Source organism: Cryptomeria japonica, chromosome 2, assembly GCF_030272615.1.
Source record: "Cryptomeria japonica chromosome 2, Sugi_1.0, whole genome shotgun sequence".
Taxonomy (NCBI): Eukaryota; Viridiplantae; Streptophyta; class Pinopsida; order Cupressales; family Cupressaceae; genus Cryptomeria; species Cryptomeria japonica.
Window position 1 is genome coordinate 53,105,402 of NC_081406.1, and position 27,429 is coordinate 53,132,830.

The following is a 27,429-nucleotide window of genomic DNA, read 5'->3' on the forward strand; positions in this document are numbered from 1 at the left end:
ACCATCTAGTTGTTTCTTGTACAACTGCATCATAATTTTGTTCTGTTGGTTGGCATGCCAAAAGTGGCCACATAAGGATCGGAGGTTGAAAGATCAATGGCAACCAGTTGTTGGCTTTCTCCCTGCCTAGTTGTATGTATCTGGAGGCTCTTTGTATGGCTGCATGAAAATTCTGTAATGAGTAAGGTTCTCCCAGTTTTAAATGATCTGGTAGATTATTCCAGCGTTGAGTTAACCCTTCTAGTGCGGTTGTCCTATGGGTCTGAACCAAATGCTCATACGTTTGATAGAATTCCTCTCTCATTGGAAGTACTATCTTACTAACATCATCTCTTATTAGCAACTTTTACCAATCATAAAACAGAACCCTGGGTTCTTCTGATTCCCTTCTCAATGGTAATGGACAGTCAAGCTCTAATTTTTCAAACTCCCTGGCTTGTGGTCCTATGATCATCTCATTTTGGATCCATGACATTAAAGCTCTGAGATGGATATCCCTAATATACAATAAAGGATTCCATTCTCTATCTTGGGGTACAACATAGTTATGTAAATATAATTCACATAACAAATTCCTTACAACATGTGGAGAGGTTTGATAAGCATGATAGAATTCCTCAAGTGTTTCCAAGGATGGATTAAGGTCCCTAACAATGCGGTTTAGTCTGAAATTCAGATACAACTCTTTCAAATGTACTGCATAAACTCTTGGGGGTGCCCTACACTGCATCATCTCATGAACCATACCATAAATCACTTCTACCTTAGCTTCTAATTCCTCAATTCTATTATCTTTCTTTTCAATCTCTTTTTGTTGCTTATTAATTATCCCCTGCAACCTATCCTTCTCTATTTCCCATTGCCTAAAAAATGTTAAAGCAATTGATAAACTACTTAGGGATGAAGGAGGTCTAATAGGTCCTACCTTAGACTGTGGAATTTATTCAATAAACTCCTCATTCTGAGTTGACATATCTCCCACATTTTCTTCAGGTTGTTGTAGAACATCATCAACAATCTCTTCACATTGCAATGCCATAGAAGCAAGATTTGCTAGCTTATCCATTACAACTTCTTCCTGAATTTCTTCTTGGATTTCTTCTTCTGCCGGGTTTTCTTGAATTTCCTCTTCCATAGGGTTTTCTTGCATTTCTTTCTCTACAACATCTTCTTCTTCTGAAGTTTCTACTGCAATAACCTCTACTGGATTACTCACAGGTTGAGTCTTCTGTGTCCTCCTTCTTGTTCTCCTTACATACACTTTTGAAACGGCTGGAGGAGTTTTTGTTTTTGTTCGACGCCTCTTGGCTGCAGGAGGAATTTGAGTTTCCTGGGGCCGGATAACAAATTCTTCATCTGATTCATCCTTTTCTAATTCTTTTCCTTCCCTTTGTAAAATAGGTGAATCTCTTTGAAGAGAAGTAGAGGGTTGTTCTTCGATTGACTCTACTTCAATATTTTCTTCCATAATAATTGTGGCTCCTTTAGCAACCAGCAAACCCTCATCTTCACCAAAAAGATCTTCTGCAACAATCTCTTCTTGAGCCAGCGGATTATTCGCAATAGGGGCATCATCAACCCTAAATTGCAGAATATCCTCAAATACACCCCATTCCATTTGTGAAACATCTCTCAGAGACCACTGTACAAGCAACTTAACCAGTCCATGATGGCTAACAAAGCGATTTCCATATTTTTGAGTCTCCTTAGCACTTATAGAAATGAGATGATATAGGAAATTAGGGACATTAACTCGCCGGCCATGACGCAGATGACTAAGTAACTTAAAATGAGGTGAATGCAGATTTGAATACCGCCCTTCACATGTAATATATTTCATAACATACAAAGCTACCTGAGGCCAATGTGCTGGTAAAGAAACCCTTCTAGTCCCTTGTCTATCCACCATTAAGAGTATGTCAGTGGAAATTGTGAACTCTACCCTGGCACTCCTTTCGTCTTTTGATTCTGGAAAGAGTTCTCCTTCCTGCAACGACCCTGTGACCTCTGCAATTCGCTGCTCCGTAGCAATTACCCTTAACCCTTTAACTGTAGCTTCTCCTTCATCAAAGGAATGCATAAATTCCATAGCTATTTCGTCATTGTAATCCCTGATTTTCAAGAAATAATCCAACTAGCCGTGGTTTCAGAAATAATGCGCACAGACAACATCCTGTAGCAACCCTTCATGGACGATTGGCTCATGGCGAATTAGATCACTACTCATCTTTTATTCTGATACTTATGTAGCTTCACCAAAATGTTTGACAATTTCGCAAAAAACTAAAATCTACATATCCTAATTTTGGCGGCAGACCTTATTATTCACTTGCGTGAAATAATAATCATCATAAGTAATGTCAGTTAGGAAATCAATTCGGGGTATCAAAAAAATGATAATAAATCTTATTGGAAAAAGGACCATAAAGTACCCCCCCCCCCCCAACTTAACCTAGCACATTTCCATACAGGCTGACGATATTTCGGGATTGGAGTGTATTTAAATAGGATAAAATCATAATGAGCTAATAAATGCATAATTAAAATAAAGTACAATATACACGTACCTGCAATTGGGCGAAAATGATGGTGAAATGAAATGAAGTGACAGGTAAGAAAGTGGAATGGAATGTAGTGGATGGAACTTTATGTACGGAGAACAATATTCCCATGGAAATATTTTATTATGATACGGTGAATAAGTTCACTGCAGAGGCTGTAGGAACATCACCTTTATCAATATGCTCAAGTGCAATAGGAAGCTCAGGAATTGATACCAAATCATTGGCAGTTGCTGTAGGAATCTTGCCATTTGTTGTAGGAACTTTTATTTCACTTTGTGGAGCAAACTACTGTAGGAACTCTTCTCTAGTAGCTGGCTTGTGATAAAGTTGTAGTTGGTGTCCATTCACTCAGAGTTTAAATTGAACAGGATCTATTGTGGACAAATGGACTGCTCCATTCTGAAAAACTTCTTCTACTTGATAAGGACCTAACCACCTTGTTTGGAGTTTTCCCATAGCATCTTTATATCTGGAATCATACAGGAGTGCCCAGTCACCAACTTTGAATTTCTTTTCTCTAATATATTTATCATGCCATCTTGCTCTTTGGTTTTGAATCAATTATGTCTGTTGAACAACTATCTTCCTCCATTCATCAAGAGCATTTAACTATTGAATGCGTTCCTTCTGTGCTTCAGACAATGTCATATTTAGTTGTAGAGCTGTTCTCAAGGTTTTATGCTCAAATTCAATAGGCATCATTGTTATTTTGCCATAAACCATCTCAAAAGGTGTGAATCCAATTGGTGTTTTCCATGTTGTTCTATATGCCCAAATTGCCTCTGAAAGTCGATGAGACCAATCTTTCTTGTTGATAGGCATTGTTTTTGTAAGAATAGCCTCAAGTTCTCTATTGGTAACTTCTACTTGTCCATTAGACTATGGATGATATGGAGTAGATTTCTTGTGTCTTATATTGTATTCATTGACCAAAGCTTTTATCAATGTTGATGTAAATTGAGGTCCCTAATCTGAGACAATTTCCCTTGGTACTCCATACCTTGTAAATATTTCTTCATAGAGAAACTCAACCACCTTATTATCTCTTGCATGTTGCATAGCTCTAGCTTCAACCCATTTTGTTACATAGTCTATACATACCAAGATATAAAATTTGCCATTAGAAGGTGGATCAATGGGGCCAACAAAATCTAATCCCCACTTGTCAAATGGTGTAACAGATATTTGAGGGTATAGTGGCATCTCATCAGATTTTGTAGGTCTGCCCATTCACTGACATCTGTGACATTTCCTTATGTACTGAGTTGCATCCTTGTGTAATGTAGGCCAATAGTATCCGGTATTGAGTATTTTCAGTGCTATCCTTTTGGCAGCAAAATGATCTCCACATGGCTCATCATGACATGCATGCAAGATGTCATATGTTTCATCTTCTCTGACACATCTTCACATGACTTAGTAAGGTCCAGTATAAAATAGACAATCAACAATCCATGAAAAGTTAAAACTTTTTTCGACTAGCAACCTTCTTTCCTTAGGAGAAAAAGAAATGGGTATCTTAGCTGTAGCTAAATAGTTGACAATATCAATATACCATGGAGTATGAGCCTGTATGAGAAACAAATGCTCATTTGGAAAAGTTTCATCTATCATTGTAGAATCTTCCTGCAATTGAAGATGTGAAAGATAATCTGCAACAACATTAGACTTCCCTGGCTTATCAACAACTATGATATCAAATTCTTGCATCAACAATAACCAGCGAGCCAGTCTACCGATGATTGATGTCTTATTCATGAGATATCTAATTGCAGTATGATCTATATGCACAAATATGGGATACCCTATAATATAGTGTCTAAACTTGTTAAGGGCATATATGACAGCTAGCATTTCCTTTTCAGTAACTGTATAATTCAATTCAGGTCCCTGCAAATTCTTGCCGATATAATATATTGCATTTTCCAACTTGTCAACTTTTTATCCCAGCACTGCTCCTACGGCATAATCAGATGCATCAATATGGATTTGGAATGGCAGAGACCAATTTGGTCCTTTTAGAACTGGTGCTTGAGTCAAAGCACGCTTAAGCTTTAAAAAAGCTTCATTGCATGCTGAGGTCCATTTAAATTCTGCATCTTTAGTAAGCAGTGAATATAAGGGACTTGCAATTTTGCTAAAATCTTTGATAAACCTTCTATAGTATCCAGCATGGCCAAGAAAACTTCTCACATCTTTCTGCTTCACAGGGTCATTAATATGTTGAATAACCTCAATCTTTGTTGGATCCACTTGTATGCCTTGTACAGATATATGATGACCAAGGACTAGTCCTTCTTCCATCATAATGAAACACTTCTCACTGTGTAGAGACAAGTTGTAGTCTTCACACCACTGCAAAAATTTCTTCAAATTACCTAATGCTTGATCAAATGTAGAGCCATAAGTTGTAAAGTCATCCATGTAAATTTCCATGATATCTTGAGAAATATTAGAAAAAATACTGATCATTGCCCTCTGAAAAGTGGCTGGAGCATTACACAACCCAAAAGGAAGAACAGAATATGCATACGTGCCCCATGGGCAAGTAAATGTTGTTTTCTCCTGATCCTTTGGAGCTATTTGTATTTGATTATAGCCACTAAATCCATCCAGGAATGAAAAATATCTCTTACCAACAAGAGAATCCAATACCTGATCCACAAATGGTAGTGAAAAATGATCCTTCCTTGTGGCTAAGTTCAAGGCTCTATAATCAACACATACTCTCCATTTGCCTCCCTTTTTAGGAACTATCACCAAAGGTGATACCCATTGACTGTCAGAGATAGGATAGATAAACCCAACTTTCAACAATTTTTGCAATTCTTCTTTAACTATCTCCTTCAAGGCAGGGTTGACTCTTCTTTGAGGTTGTCTAAGGGGGCAACACTCATCCTTTATGTAAATGCGATGAGTACAAAATGCTGGATCAATTCCATTCATATCCTTGTAATCCCATGCAAAAGCATTTTGATGGAGTTTCAGCAAGTCCACTAGGCTATCCTTTTGAGTATCTGCTATATTCTTATTGATGTTCAAATATTTATTCAATTCCACCTCTATCTTGATAGTAAGATCAATTTGATTTATATCAAAAAAATGAGAATAAGACAATTCCTGTGGCAACAAGGTATGCAAGATATCAGTGGCTGCAGGAAAGTCCAAACCTGCAATATTCGAAACCAATTCCTACAATTCTTGGTCTTCTATTAATTCATTTATCAGGACCTTATAAAGAATTGATTCTTCATCATATAACTACATGAGTGGCACTCGATTAATCATCATAAGGTGATTAATAGAGTCAATTTCTTCAGATTCCTCTCCCAAAATAGGCCAAACAGCCTGTTGCTGCTCAAGTTGAAGTTGTGCTGGGGAATACAAGGCTAATGTTTTTGTGGAACTGCCATCTCAAATAGTCATGTCTCCTGATCTACACCCAATATATGCATCAGTTGTGGCAAGCCATGGTCTTCCCAAAATGACTGAATATCCCCCCAATGTTGCTTTTGGAGATAAAATCATAAAGTCTACAGGATATTCTCAGGAATCTAGAATAACTACTATATCTTCTATGATACCATCAGGTCTTACTGCAGAGCCATCAGCAAGTTGGAGAACTGTGGGTGTAGCCCTTAAACTATCGATCTCTAGATGTTTCATTACTTCCCTTGTCATTACATTAATGGCTGCCCCTAGATCAACTAAAACATTTTTTATTTGACTACCATTAATGACTATACTCACAACAGGACTACCTGGATCAAAATACTTTGGAATAACAATTTTTCCTAACATAATATCAGCCAATTGACCTATAACATGAACTATTTATGGATCCTTTTTCTTTCTACCAGGTTTCTTTAGGCATGCTTCTCTCAATGCCTTACCATATATAGGGACATCCTTTATTGCTTGCAACAATGGAATTTAAACACAAATGTGCTTCAGTTGATCAAGAATATCAAAGCTTTGTTGTTGTTCAGTGGAAACTTCTTTGTCTTTTAGTCTATGGGAAAATGGTGGTAATATTTGATTCTGAGGTATTATATCTTTAGGATCAGAGATTGGTTGCTCTTCTTGTACCTCAGTAATAACCAGATGAAAGGGATTAGGTAGAGTTGTCCCAGATCGGAGGTGAATATCATCTAGTGATAAAGAATAGGCTGGGTATTGAATAGCATTAGCTGAATAAGCTTGTTGTTGTTGCTGAGATTTGATATTTAGATTAGGTAACGGTTGAGTAGGCAGCTGCGTTGGCTTAGGAGGTGCAACTATAGCTGCAAGAGGAGGCATTAAAGTAGGAGGTTGTGGCTGCTGAGCAGGGGGCTGATATCCAAAAGATTGGGATGGCCATGATGGGTTTCCCCTCCATTGAGAGGTAGGTTGCCAATTCCCTTGAAACTGATTCCCTAGACCCTGAGGTGGATACCAGTTTCCCTGTGGCTACTGCCACTAGGGGATTTGATTAGCAAATTGTTGTCCTTGGCCTTGTGATCCATACCAATGTGGATAGTTACCAAAATTTTGAGAATACTGTGGTTGCCATTGGTTATTTGGTGCATAAGAATTACCACTATAACTAGAAAAGGAAAGTGGATCGGGTGGCATACCTTGTCTTTGAAAATTTGGTCTTCTTTGAACAACATAGAAGACTTGTTCATCCTCACCTTGAATTGGTTTGAAATAAGGTACTTCAACATTTGCAAGCATCTTACATCTGCAATCTTTCTTCCGTTGCTTACAATGAGGACAAAATTCTGCAAGAAATGCATCAGCTTCCTCATGCTTCTTCTTAGCTGCCAATGTATCCAACTGAGTAGCCATATTGTTTATAATGTCTTCCTTGAAATCTTTTAATAGATGGCTAAGTTCCAATCTAGAAACTCCAGTTCCACATGTTGATGATGGTGCCCCTGGCTTAAATCTCCTATTCTTCTTAGAAGTAGATCTGGAATACTTCTTGCAAATTTATCCTATTTCAACCCAAGTAGATTGTGTAATGTCACCTCCTCCCATAAGATCTAAGGAATCGGTGCATTCATCACTGATACCCCTCAAGAATATCAATTTGAGGGAATCTTCATTCAGAGTACTATGCTTGGACTTCTTCACACTGAACAAAAACCTTTCCAGATAATCCTCAAGGCTCTCATCTTCAGTTTGTGTCATTCTAAAGATATCATCCCCATGACGATCAGTGCCTCTACAATAATCTTTGTATTTTGCAAGAAACAACTGTTTCATCTCATCCCATGTGTTGATTGTGCTACTACCCGAGCTCATAAACCATCTCAAGGATGACTCCTTCAAAGTGGCTGGAAAATTTTTGAGTCTATGGGCATCTGTAGTATAGTCAAAACTCCTACAGAGAACATCAAACTCAAACAAAAATGTATCTAGATCCTCTATCACCAACCCATAGAATTTAGGAAGTGAAGATGCTGGAATGTTCTTGAGGTTAGCATTATCATGCTGGTCAGAGATGGGAAACTCAAACGTTGGACAAGGTGGTGGTGGTGGATTATTCCCAATAGGAGGTGGGTTCCCTTGCATTGGACTTGTGGGGGTTGTTACTATAGGAAATTCTTCTTCTTATGGACCAAAAAGGAACTGAAGACTACCTTTTGGAAATTCAGACTCAAGGTGATTCAAATTCTATGGGACTTGATACAGTTCAGCAAAAGGGTTTATATCTGAGAAAGTATCTTCTGTATGAGTAGGATGAGTGGGCAGAAATCTACCTCTGGCATCTCTTCTTCTATTATGCATGCAAATTCATGAAATTTCAAACAATTAACTAGAAACTAAAATAATCATAAAAGGTTATTAGCTTGACACCATCCGCGACAACGATGCCAAAAATGTCTACCCCAACTATAATGATAATAATAATACCTCTAATTGAAATCCCAATCTGAAGTTTGGACATTCATATTGTAGAGTTTACTATTTTCATGGCTGGTGTTCATTTATTTGTCAATCTAGGAACGTAAAACTTGAAATGGGTATGCAATATATATGCACTAAGCTCCTTAAATGATTATTCTGCATTACTGCAGTAACTAACGTTATGCAGAAAGGAAAGGAAAGAATGGAAATCATAAAAGACTACATGAAAGCTTCACAAAACACTACTAGAATGATCTAATGAAAATAACAGAAATCACATCGTTCTGTCTTGGCTGTAGGAACAGTCAACGGATCTATTTCTAGTGGCTGCAGGAACAATCCAGTCATGAACTTCTACTGCAACTAAGTAAAAACTAACTTCAATGATCATAAACACAGGATCACTCACCAAGTGGGCCCCCTTGGATGAGTGATATCAAACTTCCAGCAAAATACTTTTAACAGATCAGAACAACATATTTTTTATTCATTTCTTCCTGAAAATGATTACATATTCTAAAAGAGAAAATTTAGAATGCTTGTAAAAACTCTGCTCAATTCCTTTCCATCTTATATAACTCTAAGAAAGAAGGAAGAGCTTATTATAAAGAAAAGATCAACTACAATGGACAACTCAAGTTACGCTCAGAAGAAGAGGCGGATTATTGTCAGATGAAGGAGATAACTGAGGGCTTGGCTGCAGGAATCGTGGATCCTGAAACAAAACCACAGTCTTTGCATGCCAAAGCGATATTTTGCAAATTCAATATGCACTATAGTTAAACTCCCATCGTGAAGTAAAACTACTCCGATTATGCCATACATTGCACTTGCTCGAATCCCCTTCAGTTTGACCTCCAGTTATCTGAACATGATTCTCCAGTTCTTAGGCGCAAAAGAAAATCATCCACCGCAGCATCAATTATTATCTGCACTAAAACAAAAACAACATACAAGGACATGCATATGTATCTTACTCAATTAATACATTCATTAACTCACATATGACATTATCCTAAATAATCTGCATATCACAGGGACAAATCATTTGGCTGCAGGAATAAATTGGCATGGTTGTAGGAATTAACTGACAAAGTTCAAACATGATTTCATAAGTTTGGTTTTAAAACATGGATTACATATAGTCAATTCACAATACTTTACTATCACAATGCAACCCAAAAGATGCCAAAAAACCTAAGAGTCATGATAAAAAAACATGTCAAAGCATAGACTTATCACGGACAAAGAAGAGGATACCCCTGAACTGGAGGTGAAACTGGAAGGTCTGGATGATGTCAAAGGAAAATGCATGATGATGTTGTAATGGAATCCCAAACGATGGTGGGACAATAGATGTATTGAATTTGTCATCTGAGAGGAGATGAGTGTCCTCTAATATGCCCTCAACAAATGTAATAGGTGGATCAATGCATGGAGCTTCAATGTCAGTCAATGCTAAAGAGGAATCTTGTCGAACAAAAGCAATCTCAACAAGAGGTGGAGGTGTATAAGTCACAACACTGGTCTCAGGAACAACACACAAGTTCAAGTGACCTGACTTCACCTCAACATGCTCTCTTGAAGAAAGAGAGTGATTCTCCGACAGTGGATATGGTGGACCAAAATGAGAGAAAGAGTGGAAGCGGGAAGAATGATCAATTGTCCCTATTGCAACATATTGCCAGTCTCACTATCTCTGATGTGCATTGAATCTCAGGTGAACTCAACTTCCTTCCCTATCCCACTGTGAGTAATCTAATAGATGGAGAGAAGGTTAGAGGGCAAGGATGGAACACATAATACATCATGAAACATATCATCATCAATGTCAATAGAACCTTTCCCATGATAACTTAATGATAAACGAATAGTACCAAACCGGTACTAAGAGGGGGGGTGAATCAATACAGGCAAAACCTCAACCTTAAACCAGTTTGTCAACTAACACTTATGCACTGACAGACAAACAGCAGCACCGGTCCTTCAACAGAGTTCAACCGACAAAACCCAGTGTAACTAAGACGAGCAAAGACCGGTTGACACTTATCTTCTCATATAATCTAACTCTTCATTCCCATTTCACTCTAATGCATGAATAGGCAATCTACCATCAAAGATGCACATATTACAACAAGATCAACATGCATCACCACTTAATCAGAAAACAATCATAACATCACACATGACACACATATTTTTCACGTGGAAACCCAACTGGGAAAAACCACGGTGGGGATGAATACCCACAAGCTTATTTTTGAACTCTTTGGAAGTCCGCTCTGTTAGGAGCCTTGTCCAGTTAAAGACAGATACAATAGGTTCTATTAGGATCTGATCTTGTTAGGGATCACTCGGTTAAGGGTTAAACCCTATTAAGGGTACCTTGTTAGAGGATTTCAAGAACTCAATAGCTAAAGGATATCAATGACTCAGTAGCTTCAAGTTACCCTGTTAGAGGATTTTCAACAAGCCGGTTAAGGCTACCCTGTTAGGGGATTTCACAACTATTGAAGTAGTTAAAGATCAACAGGTATATCAATGACCTGATAATAGCACTCAATGCCAATGCAGATCCGCTTAAGCTCCTCTTCACCTTCTGCACTTACACTCTGCAGATATGAATTCTCTCCTCTGGTCTAGCAAGAATCACGTATCTCTTCTCTTAGATACACACACACAACTTTTGCCAACAAACTCTAAAAGAATCACAACATCGACCTTATAGGACAACAAATAGGTTGGTAGCATAAACCCTAAACCTTAGACCTGTTAGGTTAAGGAATTCAAACGGTTCAATCCTGACCGTTGATCATACTGTATTGAATGCAATAGTCTTGATCCAATCTCAAGACATTCTCCATCGTTCGTTTTCCACCGATTTCATGGCGGCTAATAACCCATCACACGTTATCACCGTTTACAGACTTCGCACATTCCTGAGGTAGATAGGAACACTCTTCTTTATGCAAGATCCTTCACGCGCACAAGGCTTACGTGGCAACACTATCTATTCTTCATTATCATGCTAACTTCATCACATAAAGATCACTGATTGAGTCACACAAGCTTAAGATACTCCAACTAGAAATCTTGAAGTGGAAACTACATACCAACTGGTAGTCATACAATGCTTCCATGTGCCGTTTCCCATGACTACATGTCGGTTCACCTTGAACAAATATACCGGTTTACTTTGGCATATATACCGGTTCTCACATATGCCAGTTCTCTCTTCATATCACATATTGACATCAATGACAACATACAATATCATTATGTCCTCATACCGGTTCACATAATGCCAACATCCCACATATAGGAATAATAGTGTTGTTACCCATCAAAATATTTGGTGTAGGAGAATAAACAAAAGATGAGAAAATGTCCTGAGAAGATGCCATATGATGTGAAGCACTTGAATCAAGTAGCCATCTAGAAGAAGGTGGACTAATTATTGCACATAATGAATGACCCTTACTTTTTTTATATCCATCTATCTGGAATGAAGAAGAAGATGACCTGTGAGCAATAGAAAAAGAAGAAGGAATATCAATGTTGCTCTTTTGAAGAAGAGTTGTCAAATCTAAAACCTATTTTGCATATCCATCAATCTCCTTCTTTGCCACTTTGATACCATTTTAGAATTCATGATTGATGAATTCTACAATGCCCAGTAATCACCTGCATGCAAATACCTGCAACACACAAGAGAAAAACCTACAAACAAGAGAGTGCAAGAATAATTGGAGACAATTACAAGAAGGAATGAGAATTTAAATAACTTGCCAGAATGAATAATTACAATGAGATCAATCCTTTAATAAAGGAGATAGAAAACCTAAAGCAAACCCTAAGGGATGTATGCATGAAATAAAATAATTATTAAATGCCTGAAAAAGCTTCCTAAATTTAGCTTAAGTGAAAAAAGGAAAAGGTGACTTAATTAATTAATCAATATGATTAATTAATTAAGTAAACAAAACCTTTTACTCTAACACCCCCCCCCCCCCCCTTAAGATAAATTTAGGGAGTAGCCAAAAAGCTAAAAAGCTAAGTGCATGAATGCAAATACATGCAACAATACAAATTTGGGTCCCAGCAACAAGGTCTGATGAGGTACCCAATCACAACATGCAAATCTCTGTAAAGTGGAGAAAAGGAGAAAACCCAGTGGGAAAAAACTCCTCTCCAAAAAGAGATGGAAAAAAGAAAGTACATATGCAAGTGCATGTCTCAAGAAACTCTCTTAAGAACATGTGTACAACCAATCCCCCATGAGAGAGGATTGAGACTCCAAAACCCCCTAGAATGATAGAACCCCTATGTCGATAGTCAAACCAATGTGTCTGTTGAGCACTATTTTTGAAAATAAAAATATATAAAAAAAAATGTGTGTTTCCATAAGCATGAAGACTAATGGATATTTCGACTAGCAAACTGTATCGAGCACTGCAAAGAAAGTTTCATCGAAAGAGTGTTTTCATCAACACAAGCACTAAGCAAAGGTATTTCGGCAAAAGGTTACCTTCGATGAACGTAGAAAACCACTCATCGATACCCTAAGTTTCATCGAAAAAGTGAAAACAAAAGGCGAAAAGGCAAAAAGGTGATTTTGAAGAAATATCATTACCGAAGAAACTCAGAAGGCATTCATCGAAATACAAGTTTTCATCGATGAACATGACGTCGAGCAAAGGCAAAATTGTTTCATCGATAAAGAGATATCGATGAAAAGGGGATATCGATGAACATACATAGGCCTTCACCGAAGAAAGAAACTCACCGAAAAGAATGATTTCGATGGAGATTACATGTGACTTATCGAAAAAGGGGACTATCGATGAAAGAGTGATTTTGATGAGTCTTAAAAGCGGCTTCTCGACATAAGCTTTTTCACCGAAACAATAGTATCGAAGAAAATGAGCTTTCGATGGAAGATTTAAACACTCGGCCGAAGACAAGGGTTTCATCGATAACTTGAGATATGAGCATTTTTGAGCGAACTGTACTTCCCGCGAAAGAGTTAAAGGCCCAGTTGAAAAGTGTCACATCTGCAATAAAGTTTAAACACTTGAGTAGCCGTTATAGATGCAAAACATTAACTGTGCACAAGTTGCCCATACAATTACAGTTGAACTGAGTGAATTTTTGTAAGAACCAGATCGATGCTAAAAGTTTGGAAACAACGAAGAACTTGCGGAGACTTGCGAACGATAACCAGAAGAATTGAGCATTCCACCAAGTAAGTGTTGTCCCTCTTTTTTACTGTGATTATGGAAGAAAGAAGGGAGAGCTCTGACTCAGGACTTATTAGACCAGTGTCCATCGTCTAGTGTAAGGTCAAAAAAAGATCAAAAGTGAAGAAGAAGGATTAGAAGACAGATTTGAAAATTTAGGAGACATTTGGACTGAGATAAGAGGGCATGAGTTATTCTTATTTGGTTACAAAAGAAGAGATGCACCTGAACCCATAAGCAATCTATGGAAGAAGAACTTAGGCAAATTAGTAGTCCCAAATGTGTTTGTAGATGTAGAATTAATGAAGGCTCTGGTAGATTGCTACAACCCAAGAACCAAAACCATATGTGATTACAGAGGGAATACATTAGTAGTAATTAACAAACAGACTATTGATATGGTTTTTGATTTGGACTAGGAAGTAGAGGAGAGTATCGATATGAAGAAACTTTCACAAGAATTCTTTAGTTTGGAAAATATCTACAGGACTTGGAGACTACCTGTTCACAGGCCAAAAGTGGGTGGGTCATTTGTTCAGTTCGGCAAAGATGACAAGGTGCCGTTTGATGTCAACCACTTCCATCCATACTTCAAGTATACATATTATGCTGCAGCCCAAGTACTAGGCCTAGAGGCTCATCCACTCATGGATATTGGGGTTATGGTTCTGTGTGCCGATTTGCAATCAAAAGACCCTAGGTCATTTGATTTTGCCACCTATGTTGCAGATGCCTTGAATCATGGGCTGGAGAAATTGAAAGGAGACCTTGTGAATGTTCATTTTTCATTATACTCCATGTTAATGCATATCCTTCTTTATTGTGGACAAGAAATTAACTTCTGGTCAGATGAGTTCAGCATTAGGTCTTATGATAAAAATGGTCTGAAGAAGCCAGTTCAGTTATGGGTATCAGCATGGGACCAGAGGTTCATGAATAACCAATATTGGCATTTTCACGAATACTTTGTGAAACCTCTCAGTGCAGCTTTTGGGCAACACAGGGATTACACTTTATCTCCTGAAATCAAGAGATTTCTCAGACCAAAGGATTTCTCTCCAGAATCGCAGATTGAACATAATTGGGGTGATTGGTATTGCCATGATAATCACACAGAAATAAGGGTATTTGGATTTGAAGGACAACCCCACATGCTTCCAATTACGGTACCAAACAGAGTGGCTAGCTTGGAGATTATAAGGCAATTGTCTATTGCCAGTGCTAAACATTTAACTGATTTTGGTAAACAATCTATTGTTCCAGGTTTATTAGTTTTCTCTGATTTCATTGTCAAAAGTTCAAAGAGTTATCATTTATTACAAAATAAATTAGATTACTATGGCATCACTCTGGGTGAGCTTAGGGAGAATTTTGATCCTGAAGGATATATAAGAGCTGCCAGAGCCTCACAGAAACTCAGAGCTGGGATACATATGGCCAAAATGCCAGACGACCTAATTAAGAACCTTGAAAGAGAGGAGGCCAAAGCTTTGAGAGAAAAGAGTGAATTGGTTTGGGAGGCTTACAAGTGGAAGAGGGTGAGAGGAATGATAGATGGGAACCTAATTGGAGATCTCCAAGACCCTCTAGAAGTAGCTAAAAGGCTGCTTCAACATGAAGCAGAAGTCATGCATAGGGTTCCTTCACAATTCCTTCACTTCATTAATACTGAGAAGGACAGTCAACCCCTAGCTCACATGTCACCAAAATCAACCGCCAGTAGTATCCCACCTGATTCTCCTAGAGAGGATTATCCTCCTGGTTTCAAAACAGAAATGAACATGGACACAGGAGAAATCAACATCAAGGATGTTGTTGACATAAGAATGACTGAGCATGAAGACTTCGTTGCTGATGATGGATTCGCCTCCTCTAGGGAATTCCTTTCATTTTTATACCAGTACAAAGGGGCTCATGTCAAACGAAGCATGGCTGGAAGACCAGAGGAGGAGCAGATGAAGAGATTACAGGATGAAATTGATGTCCTCATGAAAGACATGACTCCTGAAAAGGGGAGGAGATTATTAAAAGAGGCCGGTGTAATCATCTTCTCTGGTTGGGATATCAATTCAGCACTCTTATTTGATGGCTTCTTGAAAAAACAAGATTTGAATCAACAAGTGTTGCCCCAGGAGATAGACAAACTGTTCCTAGGCTCTGGATATGATCCAGACAAGAAAGCTCTCCTACAGTGGGCACTATATCCAAAGGGGAAGAGGCCTATCATTGTGGATATAGAAGAAACCTTTGGGCATCTCATGGTTCATCAGGTTGGAAAGACTGATCCTAGGATCACTGCAAAGCTCAACCTGGATGTTGCAAGATTGAACTTGGACCAGACAGAGTTTTTGGTCAGAGAGAACGTTACATATAAGGGACTATATGAAAAATCCAAGGAGGAAAATCAGAAGCTGCAGGCAAAGGTATTGCAATTAGAGACGGGGACTCCTATCAACGAATACACCTCATACCCCGCAGGACGCAGCTTGGATGACGTCTCTGATGCTCTGTACTGGAAGTATCAGGCAGAAAAGGCCAATAAACGCGCAGACAATGTCCAACAAAAGATAGACAAATTGGTCAATGACATTATAGGACATCGGTTTAACAGCATGCTCTTACAGGTCGAACCATATTGGACAGTTTACAATGGAACGATAAAAGCGCTAACAGAGCATGAACGGTTAAGAGCACGATTGCAGGAAGTACTGAGCAATGTCGATACCATGTCACCAGAGGAAAAGGCTGAGGGAAACGCGTATATGGACAATCATGTCAAACTCGAGGATACGCTGAGGAGAGACTTAAAAGAATTAGATGATGATAAACCCGTTGGAATGCCTTCCGTCTACAAGGAAGGAGAGGTGATATCCTTGGAGGATCTGCGAAAAGAACTCATCAGCGTCAAGGATTGGGCCTTGTCAGAGATTGATGGGAGTAAGGATATGGCCCCTACTGTCAACCAGATAATATTCAAGTATCTGTCGCTGCGGGATGAATTGAAGAAGCAAACTCCTCGAATCAAAACATTCAAAGACGATGATTACATTCATCATTTGGGGCTTTTAAATCTCTTTTTACTTAAGTTTAGAAATATCCAAAGTTAATGATTAATATTGTAAAGGGTTGTGTCTCTTCGTGAAGAGCTTTCATCCTCATATATATATGAGAATGATTTTTGTAATGTAGGGGATAGATTAGATAGGATTAAGAGCGAAAGAACGACAACCTGTAAGTCTTCTGTGTACGAACTATAATGGAATACAAATCTTGATCAATTGTTTCCCTGCATGTGTGTTGTGGATTATTTCATTTTCTTTTGGCAATCGTCTGTGATATTGTCTGATAAAGATAAGGTTATTCATGTTCTTAAGATCAAATCTATGCTTTATGTTATAATGTTGCAACAAAAGTTTTGCTTGCGGATTGTAATTGTTCCTTGCAAAGCTTAATTGACTGGTCCCTTAAGGGTAGGGTTAAATTCACTCAATCAGCATATAATACAAGCATTCATTTGGTTTTAACAGAAATAGTAACTGACAGGTTCATAAGGGATGAATTAAAAACTGTCTCGCAGATTCGCACCATAAGTCCTGAAGAAAATTGTAATGACTCTGCAACCCAATTAACGAAGAAGGCACTGGCTAAATTACAAATTACCCTCATCATTTCTTCATTTTGACAGCTATAGAAGTAATTAAGAAACATAAAGCAAACAATTATCATAACAACAATCTTGAACTCATCTGCTATATCTCCATTCAAGGAACTCATGCCATTTCAAGATCAGGAGATATCAGATTAGGATAACATATCTGCTATAAAAAGCACTGTTTATTGGAGACATTCAGTGAATAGGTATACCCGCCTAGGTCCTGCAGAGCCTAAAGTGAGAGAGTAAGCAACCAAACAGGTTCACTCTACATGTTGGCCAAGTCAATTGGAGGGTTTGACCATAGGGACTGGCATTTCCTTAGAACCTATCCAATCTGTTGATTTGAGACCCAACAGATTGGTGACTCTGCTGGGGAAAAATTATTAAGACTCTGCTGTGGAAGAGAACTCATAAGAAAAAAATAACACATATCCTCTAGGAAAGAGGTGGCGACTCTGAAATAAGAACATCAATGCACGGGACAAGATCAGTCACAAAAGGACAACCTTTATCCCAATTAGATTTCTCTCAATGAAGGAACAAAAATAAAGAACCCGTGAATGATTCCATGAGAGAAAGATACAACCAGCATAAACATGAAAGTAGCCAACATTTGCCCTTAAAAGAACAAGATAGAACAACAACTTCAAGCCCGGTGAATGAAGATTTGGTTGCAGCATATAAAGCTCAAAAGGGGCGATGCCAAATTCCCCCTGGTTTTTGAAAATCATGAAGCACGGTCCAGACAATACACACCACCTCCATCAGGATCAAGTATGGCAGACCCTGCAGATAGATTCACAGATTTAACTAGACAAATGATGGAGGCAGCTGCTGAGATGAGAGATTCAGGAAGGACTCAGGAATGTTTGGAGCTGTGTGCCAAGTTGGGCATAAATGTTGGTGAGGATGACTTTAATAAAGATGTAAACAACTACAAGAAAACATATGCTCAAGGAGTGGGTAAAACAAAAGGTAATGATTTCAAAGCTTATGAGAATCCCTTGTTTGGTAACAGGAGGGATGATCATGTGCAATCAAGTGCACCACCAGTCCAGCAAAACTCACATACAGGCTTCATTCCTCCTAATCAGTATTCGCCCCCTGGTCAATTTTATAACCAACATCCACCCCCTAATCAGTTTCAATATCAACACCAGAATCAATACCCTCTTCCTTATCAAAACCAAATACCCTTGTATGGTAATGTGAACCAAAACTTTGGGAATCCTCATGGAGGGCACGGGCTGATAAATATGGAGCAAATGAGGCAGTTTGATTTTTCAGGAATGATAGTATACCCATATCCTATCCCAAATGAAATCAGGACAGCGATACCAAGGTTCACAGGAAGTAATGCAGTTTCAGGTGAGGCTCACTGTAAAGCCTTTGACGCAGTAATTGAGGATTTTGGGTTACCATATGAACATGTCAAGATCAGGTTGTTTATGCAATCATTAATAGAGGATGCAAGAGATTGGTTTAGGACTTTGCCTGACGCATCCATTAGAGATCTTGCAGGATTCAAAGATTTGTTCCTTGAGCAGTATGGAGACCATAACAGCCCTGAGTTTGCTTTGCACGAAATCATTAGTATAAAAAAGGAGAAAAATGAATCAGTGATAGATTTTAACAAAAGATTTAACAGGGTTTTAAACAAAATCCCCAATAGGATGAAACCAGTACCTGAGGTGAGCATTCTGTATTATATCAATGCTTATGACAGTAAAACAAACTATGAGCTAAGAACTAGAAATCCTAGAGACCTCCGGGATGTTATGAAGGATGCTATTATTATAGAAAACAACAGAAAGGCTGCTGGTAAAGTGGGAAAGAGAGAGGATGCAAGGTTATACAATCCTAGAGCACCCAAGGCTAATAGAGATGAAGATAAGCTTGACAAAGTTTTAAATGCCCTGAAAGATTTATCTGTAAGAGTAAACAAAACAGAGAAGCAGCAATACTACCGTCCTGAGAGACCTAGACTGCATGACATGCCTTATAACACCACATGGAAGGATGGAAAACTAGTAGACAGGAACCACAGAGACAATCAACAAATTCCAGATCCTTTAAAAAGAACAGTGAATTATACTCAAGACGATGACATGTGGTGTTATGCTTGCAATATGCCACACGCTTCTTCTTTGTGTGTAGTAGCAAAAGGATTGCAAGAGGAAGATGATAGCTATGAAGAACATGTGGATGATTCAACTGTTAATATGATATCATTTAGTTAGAAAGGAAGGTCAGATTCTATCAATATTGATCAATGCTCTGTCTTGCCTGTGACCACCAGCAAAAATGAAAGTGTTAAGCTCAGAATCCCTACTGAGGAAGAAAAAAGAAGAATTAAAGCTTATGCCGTTGCACAAGCAAAAAGGACTTATGATTTAAAGAATAGGGTAGTGAATCCAGAGCAAGGTAAACCTACTAGTCTTTTTATGAAAGAAACTAATGAGACACTCAAGCGAATAAACAAAGGAGCTATGATTAAGGAGGCTGTACCAAAGAATAATAAGAAGGGTCCTAATGTTCAAAAGGAAGAAATAGTAAAACTCCCTTCATCACAACACTCTACCTCATTTGATATCTCAACTGCATTAACACAATTAAAAGTTTCTGTTCCATTGATGGAAATAATGAGGTTTCCTGAGTATAGAGAAAAAACTTTGGAGATGATTTCAGGTGTCCAAGAAGAAAAGATTAATGAACAGAAACAAGAGGTCCCAACAAGTGACAGCAATGAACAAATGGCTCCAGTTATATACTTAGGGTCCACTATAACTAAAAACCCAACACAAGTAGACCCATTTTATCTCACTTTGGTGATAAACAACAAAAGGGTGAAGAATTGTATGATCGATTCAGGAGCAGCCATAAATGTCATGCCTGTTGGGGTGATGAAAGAATTAGGATTGGAAGTTGATACTACCTTTGGGAAGTGCTATGCCATGGACAATAGATCAGTCCCAGTGGTTGGTATCATGAAGGATGTAGAGTTCAGATTACCAGCTTGTCCAGAAGCAACATATAAAACAGATATCACAGTGGTGGATGTTCCACCAAACTATGGAATGCTGTTGTCTAGACAATGGTCGAATATGATTGGTGGATATGTACAGCTGGATTTGTCCTATGCTGCAATTCCAATAAATGGACAGGAAATAAAAATTGACAGGGAACCTCGGTCCACATATATCATAGAAGACATGGAAGAAACAGTGAACCAAGTATGTTTTTTACAAACTGATATGGACAACTTCCAGGTACAGTTGACAAAACCTAAATTTAAAGAGTGGATCCCCATTGAGTCATGTCTAACTAAAAGGGATGGTCAGATATGGAAAATGTTCTTTGATGGGTCTTGCAGCAAAGAAGGGAGTGGGGCTGGAATCCTTTTTATTTCACCCACAGGGGAAACTTACAAATACTCTTTCAAGTTATTGTTTGAATGTACAAATAACATTGCTGAATATGAAGCTCTACTCACTGGTCTTAACATAGCAGTCAAACATGGAATCAAATTGTTAAGTGTCTTTGGTGATTCAGAACTAATAGTCTCACAAGTAAAGGAAAGATATGCCTCAAAACACTTAAGACTGAAACAATACAGGAATGCTGTATGGGATACCATGGAACTTTTTGATGCTTTTCAGATAACATGGATAGATAGATCAAAGGACATCATGGCAGATTTTTTAGCAAATATTGCACTAAAAGGCAATGATATAATGCTAACTGGGATATCTGAAGTAGAGATGAAAGTAAGACCATCTGTTCCTGACAACTTGTATAATTGGCAAGTGTTTCAAGATGATGCAGATCTGCTGAACTTTTTACAGTGTGTTGATCATTATCAGGCTCAAGCTATAAATTTTAATGACTTTGTGGAGAAAACTGAAGGTAAGGAAACTTTATTTGGACATGAAATTATACAACTAAAGTCAAATAAATTACCAAGAGGCCTAGTGGCATTAGAAAGAACTTTTAATGCTCAAGATGTGATTGAAACCAAAGGGTCAGCTATTAAAGAGAGTGATGTTGAACAAATCAACCTAGGAAATGAAGGAGCCCCCAGAAATGTTTTTATTGGAAAAAAATTAACTCCTGCTATGAGGCAACAACTGATAATGTTGCTAAAAAGATACAAACATGTGTTTGCATGGTCTTATGAAGATCTCAAAGCTTACAGGGAAGATCTCTTTCAACATGAGATACCACTTAAGCCAGAAGCTAAGCCATTTAGGCAAAAGCAGAGACCTATTAATCCTACATTGTTACCAAAAATGAGGGAAGAAATTATAAAGATGAAAGACGCAGGAATAATTGAGCCATGCAGATACTCCACATGGGTTTCTAACTTGGTACCAGTCAGGAAGAAAAATGGAGATATTAGATTATGTGTAGACTTTAGGAATCTAAGCGTATCATCTCTAAAGGATAACTATCCATTGCCAAATATGGATAACATGCTGCAGAAGGTAACAGGGTGTGAGTTGCTGTCTATGATGGATGGATTTTCAGGTTACAATCAGGTGAAAGTTAGAGAAACTGAAAAATATAAGACAGCCTTCACAACTCCATGGGGCACCTATGTCTATGCACGAATGCCATTTGGATTGACCAATGCTGGAGCTACTTTTCAAAGGGCAATGGATGTGGCTTTTGCAGAATTGATTGATGTAATCATGGTAGTATACCAAGATGATCTGACTGCGTACTCAAAGAAAGCTGATGATCACTGTGAACACCTTGAAAAGATATTTAAAAGGGCCTTAGAATATGGGATTTCCTTGAATCCTAAAAAATGCCACTTTGGTGTTGAAGAGGGAAAGTTACTTGGACACATAGTATCCAAGGAGGGAGTAAGAATTGACCCTGAAAGGGTAGCAGCTATTAATGAGGTTCCCATCCCCCGAACTATCAAAGCCATTCAATCATTCTTGGGACAAATTAATTTTGTGAGAAGGTTTATTTTGAATTTTGCAGACATAGTGAAACCTATAGTAAGGATGTTAAAAAAAGAGGCCCAGATAGATTGGACTGAAGAAGCAATTGATTCCTTTGTGGCAATCAAAAGGGCAATTACCGAGGCACCAGTACTAATTTCCCCAGATTTTGGTAAACCTTTTATGATATTCTCATTCGCTTCTTGTCACACTATAGCAGCAGTGTTGTTACAGAAAAATTCAGAAGGGTATGAGCAGCCCATTGCATATTTTAGCAAATCTCTGAGCCCTTCAGAAGTAAAATATGAATTGAATGAAAAGCAGGCCTATGCTTTGGTCAAAGCAGTGAAACAATTTAGACCATACTTAGTAGGGGTTGAAGTCATTGCTTATGTCCCCAATGCAGCAGTAAAAGATATCTTCAGACAAACTGAGGTCACGGGCAAAAGATGCAAATGGATCAATCAGATACAAGAATTTGACATTGAGCTTAAAATTTTACAAGTTATCAAAGGACAAGGGCTGGCCAAACTCATGACAGGAACTGAAATTGAGGAGTCTGGTGTGAATCAGGTTGGATGGGAAGAAGCTAACTTCAGTATTGAAAGAACAACATGGTACACCGATATCGTATACTATCTCAAGCATTTGAGATGTCCAGATGGCATGACTAATAATCAGAAGAGAGCTTTGAAGCTAAAATCAGCAAGATATGTAATTATCAATGGGGACCTATATTGGAAAAATAGAGATGGGATATTGTTATTATGTCTAGACAACTACCAGGCAGACAAAGTCCTTCATGAAATGCATGATGGGGTTTGTGGTGGCCATTTCTCGGCTAAGACTACAGCACATAAAATATTGAGAGCTGGATATTATTGGCCATGTGTCTTCAATGATTCTTATAGATATGTCAGAAAGTGTGAAGCTTGTCAAAAGTTCTCAAACAAAACAAAGTACCAAGGATCACTCCCATTGAGACCAATGTTGACTGAGGAACCATTCCAACAATGGGGAATAGACTTTATAGGGGAAATATCAGAAAAGTCCAGTGGAGGACACAGGTGGATATTGGTTGCTACAGACTATTTTACCAAATGGGTGGAGGCAATACCTACCAGACAGGCCACTAGCAAGGTGGTGATAAAATTCTTAATGGAGAACATTATTACTAGATTCGGTGTTCCTGCAAGGATCATCTCAGATAATGGCATGTCCTTCAGATCAGAGGAATTCAACACTTTTTGTGAAGAATATGGCATTAAGATATCACATTCTTCTCCTTACCACCCCCAGGGGAATGGGCAAGCTGAGTCAAGCAACAAGAATATCCTAAAGATCATTAAAAAGATGTTGGGACAGAACAAAAAAGCATGGGATTCGAAGTTGAATCTTGCACTATGGGCAGACAGGATAACTGTGAAAAAATCCACAGGAAAGTCTCCATTTGAATTGGTTTATGGCAAAAGGGCCAGATTACCTTTGGATAATCTCTTGCCTGTACATAGATTTATGATTCAAGAAGAGATAGATGTTGAAGATCCATCACAAGAAAGGATAATGCAGTTAGTAGAACTTGATGAAGTCAGGGCAGAAGCTCAAAGGCAGAATATCAGGATTCAAAATCAAATGAAGAGGTTGTATGACAAGAGGACATCAAATAGAAAATTTTGTGTAGGAGACTGGGTTTTAATGTGGAATGCCAGGAGTCAAGACAAAGGCAAGCATGGTAAATTTGAAGCCTTGTGGATCGGCCCATATGTGATCATAGACAAAAAGGGGGAGGATTCTTATTTGCTTCAAAACGCAACAGGGGAGGTCCAAGAATTACCAGTACATGGGCAGTTCTTAAAGAACTTCTTCTCCTGAAGCATTCTGTATCACCTGTACAGTAGATTAGGATCCATTTCCATTGTAAATACCATCTTATCTGCGCTAACCAGAGATTCTGGATTCTTGAAGACATATTCATTATGCCTCCATCCTCAGTCAAAGCCGCTGTTGAGCACTATTTTTGAAAATAAAAATATATAAAAAAAAATGTGTGTTTCCATAAGCATGAAGACTAATGGATATTTCGACCAGCAAACTTATCGAGCACTGCAAAGAAAGTTTCATCGAAAGAGTGTTTTCATCAACACAAGCACTAAGCAAAGGTATTTCGGCAAAAGGTTACCTTCGATGAACGTAGAAAACCACTCATCGATACCCTAAGTTTCATCGAAAAAGTGAAAACAAAAGGCGAAAAGGCAAAAAGGTGATTTTGAAGAAATATCATTACCGAAGAAACTCAGAAGGCATTCATTGAAATACAAGTTTTCATCGATGAACATGACGTCGAGCAAAGGCAAAATTGTTTCATCGATAAAGAGATATCGATGAAAAGGGGATATCGATGAACATACATAGGCCTTCACCGAAGAAAGAAACTCACCGAAAAGAATGATTTCGATGGAGATTACATGTGACTTATCGAAAAAGGGGACTATCGATGAAAGAGTGATTTCGATGAGTCTTAAAAGCGGCTTCTCGACATAAGCTTTTTCACCGAAACAATAGTATCGAAGAAAATGAGCTTTCGATGGAAGATTTAAACACTCGGCCGAAGACAAGGGTTTCATCGATAACTTGAGATATGAGCATTTTTGAGGGAACTGTACTTCCCGCGAAAGAGTTAAAGGCCCAGTTGAAAAGTGTCACATCTGCAATAAAGTTTAAACACTTGAGTAGCCGTTATAGATGCACAACATTAACTGTGCACAAGTTGCCCATACGATTACAGTTGAACTGAGTGAATTTTTGTAAGAACCAGATCGATGCTAAAAGTTTGGAAACAGCGAAGAACTTGCGGAGACTTGCGAACGATAACCAGAAGAATTGAGCATTCCACCAAGTAAGTGTTGTCCCTCTTTTTTACTGTGATTATGGAACCTTCGTCTTCTTCTTCTAAAAAGAGTAGGAAAGGAAAAGAGCTGAACCCTGAAGAGAAGCCCAAGAGACAGAAGAAAGAAGGGAGAGCTCTGACTCAGGACTTATTAGACCAGTGTCCATCGTCTAGTGTAAGGTCAAAAAAAGATCAAAAGTGAAGAAGAAGGATTAGAAGACAGATTTGAAAATTTAGGAGACATTTGGACTGAGATAAGAGGGCATGAGTTATTCTTGTTTGGTTACAAAAGAAGAGATGCACCTGAACCCATAAGCAATCTATGGAAGAAGAACTTAGGCAAATTAGTAGTCCCAAATGTGTTTGTAGATGTAGAATTAATGAAGGCTCTGGTAGATTGCTACAACCCAAGAACCAAAACCATATGTGATTACAGAGGGAATACATTAGTAGTAATTAACAAACAGACTATTGATATGGTTTTTGATTTGGACTGGGAAGTAGAGGAGAGTATCGATATGAAGAAACTTTCACAAGAATTCTTTAGTTTGGAAAATATCTACAGGACTTGGAGACTACCTGTTCACAGGCCAAAAGTGGGTGGGTCATTTGTTCAGTTCGGCAAAGATGACAAGGTGCCGTTTGATGTCAACCACTTCCATCCATACTTCAAGTATACATATTATGCTGCAGCCCAAGTACTAGGCCTAGAGGCTCATCCACTCATGGATATTGGGGTTATGGTTCTGTGTGCCGATTTGCAATCAAAAGACCCTAGGTCATTTGATTTTGCCACCTATGTTGCAGATGCCTTGAATCATGGGCTGGAGAAATTGAAAGGAGACCTTGTGAATGTTCATTTTTCATTATACTCCATGTTAATGCATATCCTTCTTTATTGTGGACAAGAAATTAACTTCTGGTCAGATGAGTTCAGCATTAGGTCTTATGATAAAAATGGTCTGAAGAAGCCAGTTCAGTTATGGGTATCAGCATGGGACCAGAGGTTCATGAATAACCAATATTGGCATTTTCACGAATACTTTGTGAAACCTCTCAGTGCAGCTTTTGGGCAACACAGGGATTACACTTTATCTCCTGAAATCAAGAGATTTCTCAGACCAAAGGATTTCTCTCCAGAATCGCAGATTGAACATAATTGGGGTGATTGGTATTGCCATGATAATCACACAGAAATAAGGGTATTTGGATTTGAAGGACAACCCCACATGCTTCCAATTACGGTACCAAACAGAGTGGCTAGCTTGGAGATTATAAGGCAATTGTCTATTGCCAGTGCTAAACATTTAACTGATTTTGGTAAACAATCTATTGTTCCAGGTTTATTAGTTTTCTCTGATTTCATTGTCAAAAGTTCAAAGAGTTATCATTTATTACAAAATAAATTAGATTACTATGGCATCACTCTGGGTGAGCTTAGGGAGAATTTTGATCCTGAAGGATATATAAGAGCTGCCAGAGCCTCACAGAAACTCAGAGCTGGGATACATATGGCCAAAATGCCAGACGACCTAATTAAGAACCTTGAAAGAGAGGAGGCCAAAGCTTTGAGAGAAAAGAGTGAATTGTTTTGGGAGGCTTACAAGTGGAAGAGGGTGAGAGGAATGATAGATGGGAACCTAATTGGAGATCTCCAAGACCCTCTAGAAGTAGCTAAAAGGCTGCTTCAACATGAAGCAGAAGTCATGCATAGGGTTCCTTCACAATTCCTTCACTTCATTAATACTGAGAAGGACAGTCAACCCCTAGCTCACATGTCACCAAAATCAACCGCCAGTAGTATCCCACCTGATTCTCCTAGAGAGGATTATCCTCCTGGTTTCAAAACAGAAATGAACATGGACACAGGAGAAATCAACATCAAGGATGTTGTTGACATAAGAATGACTGAGCATGAAGACTTCGTTGCTGATGATGGATTCGCCTCCTCTAGGGAATTCCTTTCATTTTTATACCAGTACAAAGGGGCTCATGTCAAACGAAGCATGGCTGGAAGACCAGAGGAGGAGCAGATGAAGAGATTACAGGATGAAATTGATGTCCTCATGAAAGACATGACTCCTGAAAAGGGGAGGAGATTATTAAAAGAGGCCGGTGTAATCATCTTCTCTGGTTGGGATATCAATTCAGCACTCTTATTTGATGGCTTCTTGAAAAAACAAGATTTGAATCAACAAGTGTTGCCCCAGGAGATAGACAAACTGTTCCTAGGCTC